Raw genomic sequence first — 13,277 nt, forward strand, 5'->3', positions numbered from 1 at the left:
TGAAAGCAAGACAACGCATAGCAACACAGGTTTGAATCGCGGTCTCTGCATTGAAACTGGTCTCTGGTATTAAACGCGTTATAAAATAACAATTATTATAATAACTGTCCCTTACAGCACAAATACCATTCTAAAACAGGGTGGTTCTAACATGTGAGTGATTTCCTAACTAGACAAAGTCAAGCAAGGCTATTAAGGAGATTTAAAAAAAACATTTGGTGAATGGAAGACCAATGCCCCCAGGGCAGAAAGGGCCAGCCAAAAGAGGATAAGGAGTTAAGAGGGACCCTGATGCTCACTCCATGCTTCCCTCGCTATAAGGAGACCTGGCACATGCCTAGGTGAACCTCCAGTAGCTCTCCAGAGGGGTGAAACCAGCAGTTGGGTGAACAGAGGACCTAGAGACTGGTCCAGAGTCATGGACAGGTAGGCCAAAGGGCAACACCACATGGCAGGCATGGCATTGGCGGCATGAAAAGGACCCTGCCATGGTCTGAGAGAGGCCCACTGAAGCTGATGCTATCAGACCCAAGGTTGTAAAGAGTCCAGAAGTACAAAGGGAGTATGACTCTTGAACACTCTGGAACCCGAGGCTGACAGAGAGCCTACCAGGAGGAACCGGATACCTGGGAGAGGTCTTTGCTGATCCAGTGAAAGCAGGAAGACTGAAGGGAGTGCAGACGGTGAGTCGACCCCGGAAGCCCATTCCCAGAAGGAACTGTTTGTTCTTTGTGGTTAGATTAGGGATGAACATTTGTAGATTAGGATTTATGAACAACCCAGTTAGTGTGTATATCATAGTGTAGCCTGGAGGCTAGGTAATTGTTGAGACTAGGTTTGCAGACTTTCGGTTGGCCACATCATCGGAACTTTCCTTTGTACTGTAGGGTGCCCCAAGAAGGTACAAGGACCTTTAAAAATACACTTTGGAATTTGTTTTGTTGGACCCTGCAACACCCTGCTCACCATACTATACAGTATAATGAGCGGGGTTTGCAGGGGGAAACCCCTGCAGCTGTCTGCAAAAAATAAGAACCCTAAGGCGACGGTTCCCATTCACAAAAGTGAAAGGGATCTGGTGCAAGGTAAGTAGGATGTGCGTGGGTGTGTGTTGGGGGTGTGGGTCGGGGTGTGGGTTTTGTAGTGTTTTTAATAATATGTTTGCATGGGAAATGTACGAACATCGGTATCGCATCTTCACCCCCTTGTACTGGTATTAAGACCGATTTGTCCCAGTTAATTTTAAGTGCGCAATACCACCCACATTCACGTACCGTTTCTATTATTCTTGGGCCAGATCTATTAGGTCCCCCACATACATGAGGAGATCATCTGCATGTAATGAGATTTTATCTTCCGAGTTAACTGGCCATCTAAATCCCCTGATTGAGGGTTTCATTCTGATTCTTTCTGCTAGTGTTTCAATTGCTTTAAGGATGAAAAGGGGCAACAAAGGACAGCCCTGTGGAGTATCCCTTTGTAGTTGAAAGGTTTTGGATATATGTCCATTGGTTCTGACCCAGGCCTGTGTCCGTACATAAAGGAGTTGTACCCATTTAAGGAAACCCGGTCCAAGGCCCGCCCTTTTCATCAATGCCCAGAGAAAGCTCCAAAGCACTGAGTCCAAGACCTTCACTAAATCCAACGCCATGACTGCATGGTGACCCTCAAGTGAGTTTGACATTGCTTTTTCATCAATTTGTATGTCAGAGAGGAGAGGCGGAATTCAAATGCTGGGGATACCTTTGGAGCCGGCCAGCTTTTTGTACAGGCAAAAAGCAGATGGACTCCATAGGCATCCATTGTAAACACTGTCTGCTATGTTTGCATGGCAGACAGAATTTACAATTATAAATAAACGCTCTGCGACGTGCTGGTATGTCGGACATCGTTTATTTTTCTTTGTGAACACTGCTTACCATGCAAGCATGTCGAAGAGTGTTTAATTGTAATTGTGAACAGTCCTTGCCATGCAAGCATGGCAAGTGGTGCTCACAATCAAAAGTAAACGCCACCATACCAGCATGCCAGGCAGCTTTTACTCCATTTGCAGTCTGGAGTGCAAATGTGAACGGAATTACATATGATGAAAATGTGATGGCATAGAGCTGTCTATGTTGCAGTGCAAACGTAATGGGTCTCCGCCACTAAATTACTAATTTTTTAAAATGAGCTACTATGTACCTTTTAGATGAGGCACCCTACCCGGCTCCTGGCTAGGTTTCAAAAACGCTGTAAACACCAAATACTTAATCTTTCAGGATGATATTCCACAACGTCCAGTCTCAGACATAGGAAAGCAGCAGAAGGAGGCAGAAGGAAACCAGGAACAGGATACAGCAGCCACTGGCATAGCAGCAATGGGCAAGATCAAGACCTGCCCAACAGGAGACAGTATTCCCAACATCTCTGGCAGAACATCAAAGGAAATGTAAGTACCAGTAGGCAACAGAATGGTACCCATGCTGATCATCAAAACATTACCTCCAGAGGTTGATACATGTCCTTACCTTGGAGTCTGTTTGCTGATTTTAATGCATTTGTGGACTTCTATATATTGGCAGCATGACACGCCCACTCATGCATCATCCAAGAACCATACATGTCAAAAATGCCAACCCTGAGCTAACCCAAATCCTTGTCATCCAACAAACTACCACAAACTCAAGAGAAGGCAACCATACCCTCTGAATTAGAAAGAGGGGAGCAATCTACATTCATAAAGTGGACCCTTAAGCAACTGCATTTATTGAAACTCAGACGTCAACGTGTTATTCTGCTGGCGTTGGTATACAAGATCGCACGCCTTGATCCACTTGGTGCTGAGGTACAATCTGAATGATTTGAGAAAGTGACCTGGCAAGAACAGAGGATGATAGGCACTGGGAACGTGGAAAAGGCACCAATATACATACACAACTCCATCCACATCTGGGAGTCAGGGATGCAGGACTCTCTCAATTCCCTTGCACCACCTCTGGGGTAGGTCTGGCTCTCGCATTGCTCTGATCGGCTGCCTACCTCAAGTTGAGAGAGGTCACTGGGCCCATAAAACAGGGTCATATTCAGGACCTTGTCACACCTCCTATTTGCTACCTAAAATCTTTGTGGCTTAGGTACGCATGCATATGGATACAATGTTTTCATTCCAGCACAACTAACCCTCTGACACCTATGGTAAACACATTCTGTTTGCTCCCCAATTACTTTATCTCCCCACACTGGTCTTTTGCACACTGTAGTGATCACCCCGTGTTTGGACGTACACAGGGTGGCCCGCCAGTCTGCGCCTAAGATGGGCCTGAGAGACGTGAGGGCACCAGCAAGGGCTCAGGGCTGTTATTGACTCTATATGCCCCTGGACACGGATAGGATCGATATTCGCAAGCCGGGGCTCCCATAAGAGTGCGAATAGTTTAAAAGTATTCGTTTTTTTTAATGGGAGATAGTCTCCCCTCTTATTGGATGTGCCTAATCTCCTGTCAGCATTCAGGAGGCATCGCCTCCACTTTCTCTTGAAATACATAATTTGGTGGTATGGAAAAGTGATAAATTGTCAGTAAAGGAATAACCTCCCCTTTGCTGCCATCTTTACCTACACTGCCATACGCGTAATGAAGCTCTTCCTCTTCTGTCTGTCTCCATTGGTTTTGAGACGACCTGTCACTCATTATATTCCATCCTGTTCATGACTATGGCCCTCATTACGACCTTGGCGGAGAACCATGGTGCTATTAGCACCATGGTCCATGGCACTAAGTTGCCAACTCCGCCATGGTGGTTGGCGGACTTACCGCCCCATTCCGACCTTGGCGGGGCGGTAAGTCCCCAATCCCCATTTACCCTTCCCCATTCCCATTTTTGCCCCATAGGGCATAATGGGAGTGGGGAAGGCGTTAATTACGCCACCGTAAATTACTGTGGCGTAATTAACAACAAGTCCCTTAGCGCCATGGATTTTACCGCCTGCAAAAAGCAGGCGTAAAAATCACCATGGCGCTATGGGAACTCGTACTCAGGCGGTAAGGGTCGGCGAAGTTTACGCCGGCGTAAACCCCTTACCGCCTGGGTCGTATGCCTTGGATCCAACAGGACAGATATTCCACTTACACTCTTTTTATCCAATTTCTATACATTTGAATCTAGAAGTTCTTGCCTACTTTGTTTTACAAATATTTCTTTGATAGTCCATCAAATTCCTCAGGCCTGTATAATCAATTAAATTACAGGTAAAGTGTGCCTATTTATAAAATCTATATAGTAATGTGGAGTGACATTATTCTTAGCTTACATCACTGATCTGAACTAAGTGAGCATGCAACTCCCATTCAGCATCCTTTTTGTTTGTTTTATTTTGGAATAATGACTTTAAAAAAAATGTTTTATTGTTATTTGGTTAAACCATAAAACCTTTAACACATTCATAAAAACAAACACAAACAGCCAATAAAATGTACATAGTCTCAGAGCAGCATTAACATTAAAATGAACAAAAGAAAGAGAGAAGAAAAAGGAAAACGATCCTGTAAGCCTTGTAAATAAGTCAATGGCATAACATAAGAACATTGTAATTATCAAAACCAACACTTCCTTAACGCAGCTCTAAAACTTCTTCTTAGAAATGTATTGCCGCAACCACCCAGGGGTTACGACCTGAAGAATTCATAATAAGTTAATACACTCTTTCAGTAAAGAACTGACCATTGGGTTGCAGTAAGTGACCAAAATAAAACATATGCCTAGCCCCCAAAAAGTAGCATCGTAGTAAAATGCGACGTAGTGTTTGCACCTGCTCAGACACAGAGCAACACCTGCATATCCTCAATGCTCCAGGTGTTTTAATCCTAGCACCTATTATTTCGTTGGTAGAAAGCAGATTTAGCCTCATCACCTGGGCACGCCAAGAGCTACTTGGGGGGTTGCTCAAATATTATTATTTACTATAATTACTTCTGGAACTTCTACCTCCTTTGTATGTAAAACTTCACTAATTCCATAGCTGATGGGCATTGACTCCCTTAGGTGCATCCGTCTATGTCACCTTTAGCATATAGGTAGATCGACAGGCAGGAGTGGAAAGGCCATCCTGAAGGGTGAGCAAACAAAATACACAAGCCATATATGTGCACACTATGGTCTGGGCCAGCTCATGCATTTAGTGAGTGGGATGGCAAGTGCTGCTTTGCATGTCAACACGTGTGGGCCGCCACTCGTCAGGCACTGTGCATGCACCCTTGCTTTGACCACTGTTCAGGACCAACCAACCACTGCACAGCTACCTTCACAATGTGATTCTCAATGATATTAACTACATTGACCAAAAGCATGTCCACACAATGGGCAGTGTAGGAGGACCTTTGCTCTTTGACTGTTTTTCCAACATGATAGAGTAAGGGAGGAAGGGTCGTTTGGGCCCCCCTACATTCCAGGTGAAGTGCACATTATGCTCATTCAATGGTTAGCAACGTACCCTTGGCCTGGCCCCGATGACGGGTGCAGGTAGCCACTGATTGACACATATCCAATGCCTCTCCAGGACCCCCAGAGACTCCATTCTGTATTAATCACAACTCCATCTTTAACTAGGCCCCACACATAAATCCAGAGCAGCAAGCCTGCATCTCTCCCGTGTCCAGCACTGCGCACGGCCAGCCCAGCAACCCCCACCTCCTCCCCTCTGTCTGCGCTGTGGCTGTCCTATTCTCACGGAAGCTTGGGCGCGAATTGCTACAAACTGACATTGTATCACTCGCCTTCCTCTGAGATCACTGCCCTGTGTATGACGGGCGGAGGCCTGGCTCATGGAAACCATCCGTATCCACAAACCTGCCCCTGCCCCAGCAATCCCCATCTTAAGAGTTACAACATCTTAAACCCCATACTACTTTCATGTAGCAGGGATGGGACCCCTGGCCATGGGCCACCCTCAATTGACACCCCCATATAACTAATCCTGAGCAAACATATATCCTCCAAGTACTAAGAACTTTCGGTATCCTTGTTTGATCCCAGAGGCATTTGATAAATGTACCCCGACCGTACCCGCCAAGATAAGGCACCTGGACCACTGTACCTCTGCCCCTGTTTGGCCCAGATCAAGAGTGCATACCAACTGCAACAATTTACAGAAGACAATGTGTTCTGATGAATCTCAAATGTCTTTTTAAATCTTGAATGCCTATGATTACTGTGAAGCTTACCTTAGGTAGAGTTATCGCTGCATGGACACAGCGTGGCCCTTTGCCCCTCCCTGATGAGCACAGCTGCCCCACATGCCTCAATAAAGTAACAAGTTCAACCCCAGCCAATCCAGCACCGGCACCATTACATATTGTATAATGTCTTGTGTTAACTTGTCCAATGAAATGCATTTGTGTATCCCTTATAGAACACGTCATAGATGACGCATTGCGAACTTATAATGTGTCTTATCTGTAATGTTGGCAGAGCGCGCTCTCGGAGTAGCAGAGTCCTCTGCGTGCCCCACTTTATCTTTATATAAAGAATACCTTTTACTCACTTGCAAAATCTCCTGGTCTCATTCCTTACTGGGGTGTGTCCTTTGGTGTCCATTTATTCTAGTGTTTACTTTAGCTGTGGGGTGAGATCACTTTCATTTGGTGACCCTGACGTGATAGCGTTCTTTCGTTCTTTTATTTTGCGAAGTCCCCCGGCCACAGCATCGAGATCTGGGGCGCCCCATCAAGGCTGCCCACCTACGGCAACTGGTACCTTTTAAAAACCCTTACGCTACTGAGAAGGTTCCACGGGTCCCGGCTTTGTGAATACCTAGCCCTACCGCTCACCGGAGCTGGGATTGGCTCTTGATTGTGGGGGGGGGCAGCCTAATTGTGGATCAACCAGACACGGAGGCTCTCGGATCAATACAGAGTCAGATTGGGGGTACGTGAGGGACAGTTTATGGGTGTGAGGCTCGGTGGGATTCTTGTTTGACTGTTCTTTTCTGCATATGGCCATTAGGATGTTATAGGAGATGATGAGGTAAAAGGAGATACAGGAACCTAGCGCCGAAAGGGGGTAGAAGGCGACGCCAGTGTCACACTCACCTGTGTCTCTGCAGGAGTGATGGATGAGCCTCCCTTGACCCCCGAGTTCTCACTTCCCCAGTTTTCACCCGGAGGGATTCCTGTCAAATACAAGGTAAACACATAGATCTGAATTCACCTGATTCCCCTGGGCCCTTCCCTTTACTTTAAGGTGTGCTGTGATGTCCCCTAAGGGCTTACCTTGATCTTTAGTAAGGTGTGCACTCCATTCTGCATTCGCAGAGGCACGATTTCCTCATATGGATGATGCCAATGTCTGTTGGCTGAGTTCAGATGTCACACGCTGTTATATACCTTTACAGCGAAGCCGAGTGTTCATGGCACCAGTTTATTCGCTGGCTAGAAACTCTTTTTCAAGTGAACGTTGTGCAGAGACTGTCTAGTGTCCTGAATTGTTCGTATTGTCTTTGTTTGCCTAGGTATTTTGTGGGTGTGTAGCGCTGCATGCTGAAGTCAGCTGCTGATAGGTAAGCGCAGCGCCTTAAATTCAAGCGCGTCTGGTAATGTCTCTCCTTTTTCTTCCCTTGCCCAAGTGGATTACGTGATATTAGCGCCTCGAGTCCGGGTTCAGTGCTACCAAAGACTTGGTGGTCTGGTAAGTTTGCACAGAGATATTGGTTAGTATATACTGCGTTATTAGGGCGAGCACAATGACTAATGTCTCTTCTTTCTTATGCAGGGGTTTGTGCGCTCGCACAACTGACCTGGATACAAGCGTCGCAGGAAGATTCGGTGAGTATGTGCAGCGTCATTGCAGTGCGCGTGCTAACGCTGTTCTTTGTTCTTACAGATGCCGGTGTTGAAGTCCCCTCTTGACCGGAGATAGCCGTGGCGTGGAGAAAACACATAGTACCTGTAAGCTGAAGCAGAAGGATCTGAAGCAGGTAAACGGAAGTAGGATGTTCCGGAGCAGGTAATCTGAAGCAGGATGATCCGGAGCAGGTAAGCTGAAGCAGGATGATCCGGAGCAGGTAAGCATAAGCTGGCTGATCCAGAGCACGGTGAGTGTGTTGCTGATGCAGCTCAGAATAATCAACACGAAGAACTGGAAGATTCTTGGGTGTGGCTTATATAGCCAGCCACACCCAAACACTAGAGAGCTCATGGATTGTCATGCACTTCCTGTTTGGCAACAGGAAGTGGTAACCAGGAAAACCCAAACACTAGAGAGCTCATGGATTGTCATGCACTTCCTGTTTAGCTACAGGAAGTGGTAACCAGGAAGTTACTACAAACACTAGGAAGGAAGTAAAGGATGGATCTGCTATGGGTTCTTTGTGTGCCTATGCCAGGCCTGCCAAGCCTCCACCCAGCTTGCCCCAACTATTTTCCTGATACCCATGACAGCCACATAGTGCTATGTCCACAAGCACAGGAGTTAAAGCAGTGGAGAAAATAAGTAATTGGGAGCCGTGTATAAGGAGAAGGCCCAGAATCATTAGTTGTGCTCTTCTTCTTTTTTCTTATCTATCCTTAGAAGTAAGTCTTTAGAGGTCGGTCTAAAGGGGGCCAGGGAAGGAAGAACAAGGGTAATAGAAATAATGGGAAAGTTATAGAAAGGGAGTAGTAGGGGTCTAGGCAGGTAGGGTTTATTTTCTATGTTATTCTGTGTAAAGTAACATACATCAATGTGTCACGTTTAATGTTTTATGGTTAGTGTTTTTCGTTAGTTGATTTTGGTTGTGAAAATGTTAAGTATTGCACACTGTTTGGTATGCTGAGAAAAAGTATGATTAAAATGTATTGCTGAAAGGTTGCAAAAGAGGGGGTTTTATGGTGAACACGGTGTAACAAGGTACTGTAAGAAGAAGTAATTTAGACTGTGCACACCTCCAAACAAACACACGATAGTGAAAGAGAAGACACATGATGGGGGCAGACACACCGTTCATACACATATGCCAGCACCTCCCCTTGTATAGCGAGAAAATAAAAAAATATCACGAGCAGTGGCTAACTGAAATAAAAGGGGACGGGACCTCCCAAATATGGCCTGAAGGAGGGTCATATGACAAGGCAGTATTAGATCTCGTAGCAACATATTTGACAATTAAGTACATAGGTAAACAGCTCCAAAATAGGCGAGAAGTGCTATGTGGAGACTGTTTGAGGAAGTGCCACAGGTTAAAAATAACTACAAAGAACAGCCGCCCAAAGCAGCAAGGCTAAGGGAGGAGGGTGGATAAGACAAAGAGGAGGGGAAAGAATGCAAAAAACTGTACCTTTTATTAACAAAACCTGCCGAGGGATACAGTGACCCTATGTATGTGTCCAAGCCACGTTCTCTCCCCACACCGGCAGCAGCGCTGCCTCCCCCTTATGACCCTAAAGGTTTGTATGGGCCAATGTGTGCACCCCCAGTGAATTTAGGGTGTTTAACACAAGATTTGGAAGGGGAGGGGTGGCACACCGGGAGGCTAAGGATGTCAGGACTTCAGCAGGTGCTGATGCAGGTCAGGGACATCAGGTAGAAATTGTGCACAAAAGACAGCAGCATGAGCCTAGGTAAGGCTTGGTGTTTAAACATTTGTATTTCAAGACATTATTGTGCCTTTATTGCAGGAGAAAGGCTTGGGGGAAGCAGAAAGCATCCCCAAGCATATGGATTGCCAAAAGACTCCAATTCCTAGCAAGCTTGCGCGCTCGCGAGCCAAAGATCTCCAATGGGACAACGCCCGACGATCTGCGAATGCGCGTAGTGCGCGCACGAATCGCCGCTTGTGCTAGGAGACACAGACCGGAGAAGACGTGTGAGCAGAGAGCTCCTGCAGGCAGAGACTCGCGGGGATACTGCAGGCCCCGTGCACCCTAGCAGATAAGTGCATTTCTCTGTGTTGTCCTGAATACAAGCAGCGCCCGGCAAAGGAACGCTTGCAGCATAGTTACTGATTGATCCAGCGCGTTCCTATGTAGGAGAAACACGCTGATAGAATCTGATGCTTGCTAGATGCGTTGGGACTGGAGGAAGCTTGAGCACCGCTTCTGTAACCTTGCATGGGCAAGGCTGCATGATTGCCTGATAGGTGCTGTTTGATCTGTGTGACACAACACAGCGTGTCTGCAGCTACGCAGAATAGACAGAATGTTTGATCGTGCCGTGTGAGGTAACACGGTCTGTGAACACAAACTCATACATGTTTTTGATTCTCTTGTAGCGGCGCTCCTCTGTAGCCTTGCAGCAAGAACTGGCAGCGGTGCCGTAGCATTACGGCAGGAAGTGGGGGTCGCAGCCTCGCACCCGACACAGCAGCATCACATGAAGCTAAGTACTATTTGGTATTTCCAGTTAATGTGCTTGTTAATAATTTTGGAAGGGGCAATTGTGTATAGTAGAGAGTCGGTTGTGAAAGGGAACAATCAACACAGTGTCTGAAACCGAAGGGTGAAAGGAGCGTTTCTGCTTTGCATAATGTACTATGTGCTTTCTCAAATAATCGTGTTATAGATTGAGACTAGGCAGGTCTTTGGAAGGGGGCAAATCTGCATGAGTGTAAGTGAGTGTGTGAGGGCAGAGTACCATCCATCTCAGGAGCCCCAGGAGGGGCCAACAAGGCAAGCCTTTCCTTGAACCCCCTTCCTACCCAATACCTCTACCGTACCCTTTTCCCAGTTTTCCTAATTCCCCCTACCTATCCAATCCAACGGACCCTAACCCTCTTTCCCCGGTGGGTCACGGAGGCCTAGGTTTTCTATCAGCCAGACACCAAGAGCCAACAGGGAGGCAGGAGTACGTGCTACCTCCGCGCAAGATTGAGTTCCTGACAAAGGAGCAGAATTGGGAGAATGGCACTTGCAAAGAAAAAAGGGACGAAGTTGAGTAAAGGAAAAGTCGAATGTACAGATGCCACTCATACATAAGGGGGCGGGGAGGCCCCACTACGTTCCTTGGGCACAGATAGACAAGGCTAATTTATTGAAAAAAATGCCCCCGCTTTTGGAGGGGTCAGCAAATGAATATATGCTTTTGAGAAAAACACAGCGGGTGTTCCATTAGCAATTGGTGATGTCAAAAGTTTGCTGGTCTTCACAGTGGGTGAGCAGGCTACCAGAGTGTGGGTAAAGGCCGGTTGCCCGGGGGTAACATTGGATTGTTGTCCACCATGATGGGGCGTCATTTAATAATGTAAGGGCACAGGTATGGGACGCATTGAGGAGTACATTTCCAGATGCTCACGACTTACAATCAGTAATACAGTGCAGAATGGGGGAGGACGAGGATGCTGCGACTTACTTTCTTCGGGTACAGGATATGTGGTGGGCAGAGACGGGCACAGCTTGGGACCAATCCACCTACCTCTTTTACTTCATAATTAAGATAGGCCTCCCAAAAGAGGTACAGAAGGCCCTTGATAAAATTGCTGGGATAGAAGCCAAGGTTTGGCCAGAATTACAGAGCATTATTTTTTTTATTTTTTTTATTTATTGTATATTGGTTTAAAAAAACCTTTACAAATGTTCATTATCAAAACATAAAATTGTACAAAAATACATTTTATCATTTAACACAACAATCTTAAAACATCATTTTACACATATAGTAAGCATTTTTTCTTACAACAACTGCATAGACTTTTACTTTCATAAAAAGACTCACATGCAAGTCTTCAATTCTTTTCTTTCGACTAAAAGTAGTTATGGTAAATAAGATTCTTTGATTTTTCCTCATCCAGAGTTGATAACCTCAACTGTACATAATTCTCTTTTCCATCTAACTGCTTACACCTGATCATGTTTCCCGAGAATATATCCGTATGTCCAAACATGCCAGACTTCAATCCTTCTATGTAACTTTGTAACGCTATCACCCTTATTTTTAATATGATATTACGACCATGTAGCATTTCAAACCAAATTTGCTTTCTAAATACACACGAGGTGTCAATTACAAATTTCGCAAAGTAAGCAAGTCTTTCATTCTTTAGCATGGTACAACCTAACAGCAAATGTGACAGAGATTCTGGAAGATCTTCAAACATGCAGAATCTACATACTTTCATATTCTGTGGAATCAATTTTCTTAATGCACATATTTCATTGGTATTCATCACATTCATTCTGAATCTCATAATACTATGTCGCAAGTTCCGTGAAGGACATTTTACTAGATATTGCTCAGGTACGGGGAACCATTTCCAAACCGATAATACTTGCACATACAATTTTGAGTTTATTATTACAGAATTATTCGCAACCCAATCAAAGGCTTTAATCATTATTTTGATTTTAGCAGGTCTTTCTAAAAGGACATTCAAAGTAACACCAATATTACTCAGGGTCTTTTCCACCTCTACTTTCAAATTCGACATGTATGTCCCCATATCATTCCTACAGACTTGATATATTGAGTTATGCTTAGCAAGAACACATTTTCTGTAAAGCATCGCTTTTTTGCAATCCATACAACATTTTAACGAGTTAAAGCCAAACTCATATCTTATTAGCTCCATCAGTATACATTTTGGCAGAAAGAATAATAGCTTTTTCCAGATTTTTGATTCAAAACTTTTTAACTGTAAAGCTTCTTTCTCTGGGTAGAATTCAAGTCCATATGACAGCCTTGGGATCACCTTCATAAGATAGAAATCTCTACAGGCACTCATGGAAAATTTACCATACTTGCTTTCGATAACTCTCATTTGTTTCGCTGCATCAATGGTTTTTGCTTCCAAACATTATTTCACAAAACTATATGACATATTGCTAACAAAAGAGTAGCCCAAGTACTTGAATGCTTTCTGTAGACGGACTGCAGTACCCTCAACAAACCAAACAGGATTTACACATTTCTTTTTGCTTTCTCCTAGGTTAATCACCACTGTTTTCTGCTGATTAATTTTCAATTTCAGATCACTTATAAAGCTAACAAAAGCATCAATAAGCCTCTGGAGACCGATCTTAGTTTTGTCAAAAAGAATGAAATCGTCCACATAGGCCAACCACTTGATCGCAATTCCACCGACCCTGGGGGCTAATAGGCCCGCAGGGTCCAGTCTAGCATTCGCTCCAGAGACGTATAAGTTGAATAAGATTGCTGCCAATGCACAGCCTTGTTTCAAGCCATTCTTTGCATGAATTTCCTTAGACATCAGTCCCTCATTATTAAGTCGAACCTTTAGAGTTGTGTTTGAATATAGGTGAATAATCATGGAGAGTAAGCCACCCTCTATGTTTAACATTGCCAATTTCTGCCATAGAAGTAGCCTATCCACC

Source organism: Ambystoma mexicanum, chromosome 6q, assembly GCF_040938575.1.
Source record: "Ambystoma mexicanum isolate Mex_15411 chromosome 6q, UKY_AmexF1_1, whole genome shotgun sequence".
NCBI classification, from domain to species: domain Eukaryota; kingdom Metazoa; phylum Chordata; class Amphibia; order Caudata; family Ambystomatidae; genus Ambystoma; species Ambystoma mexicanum.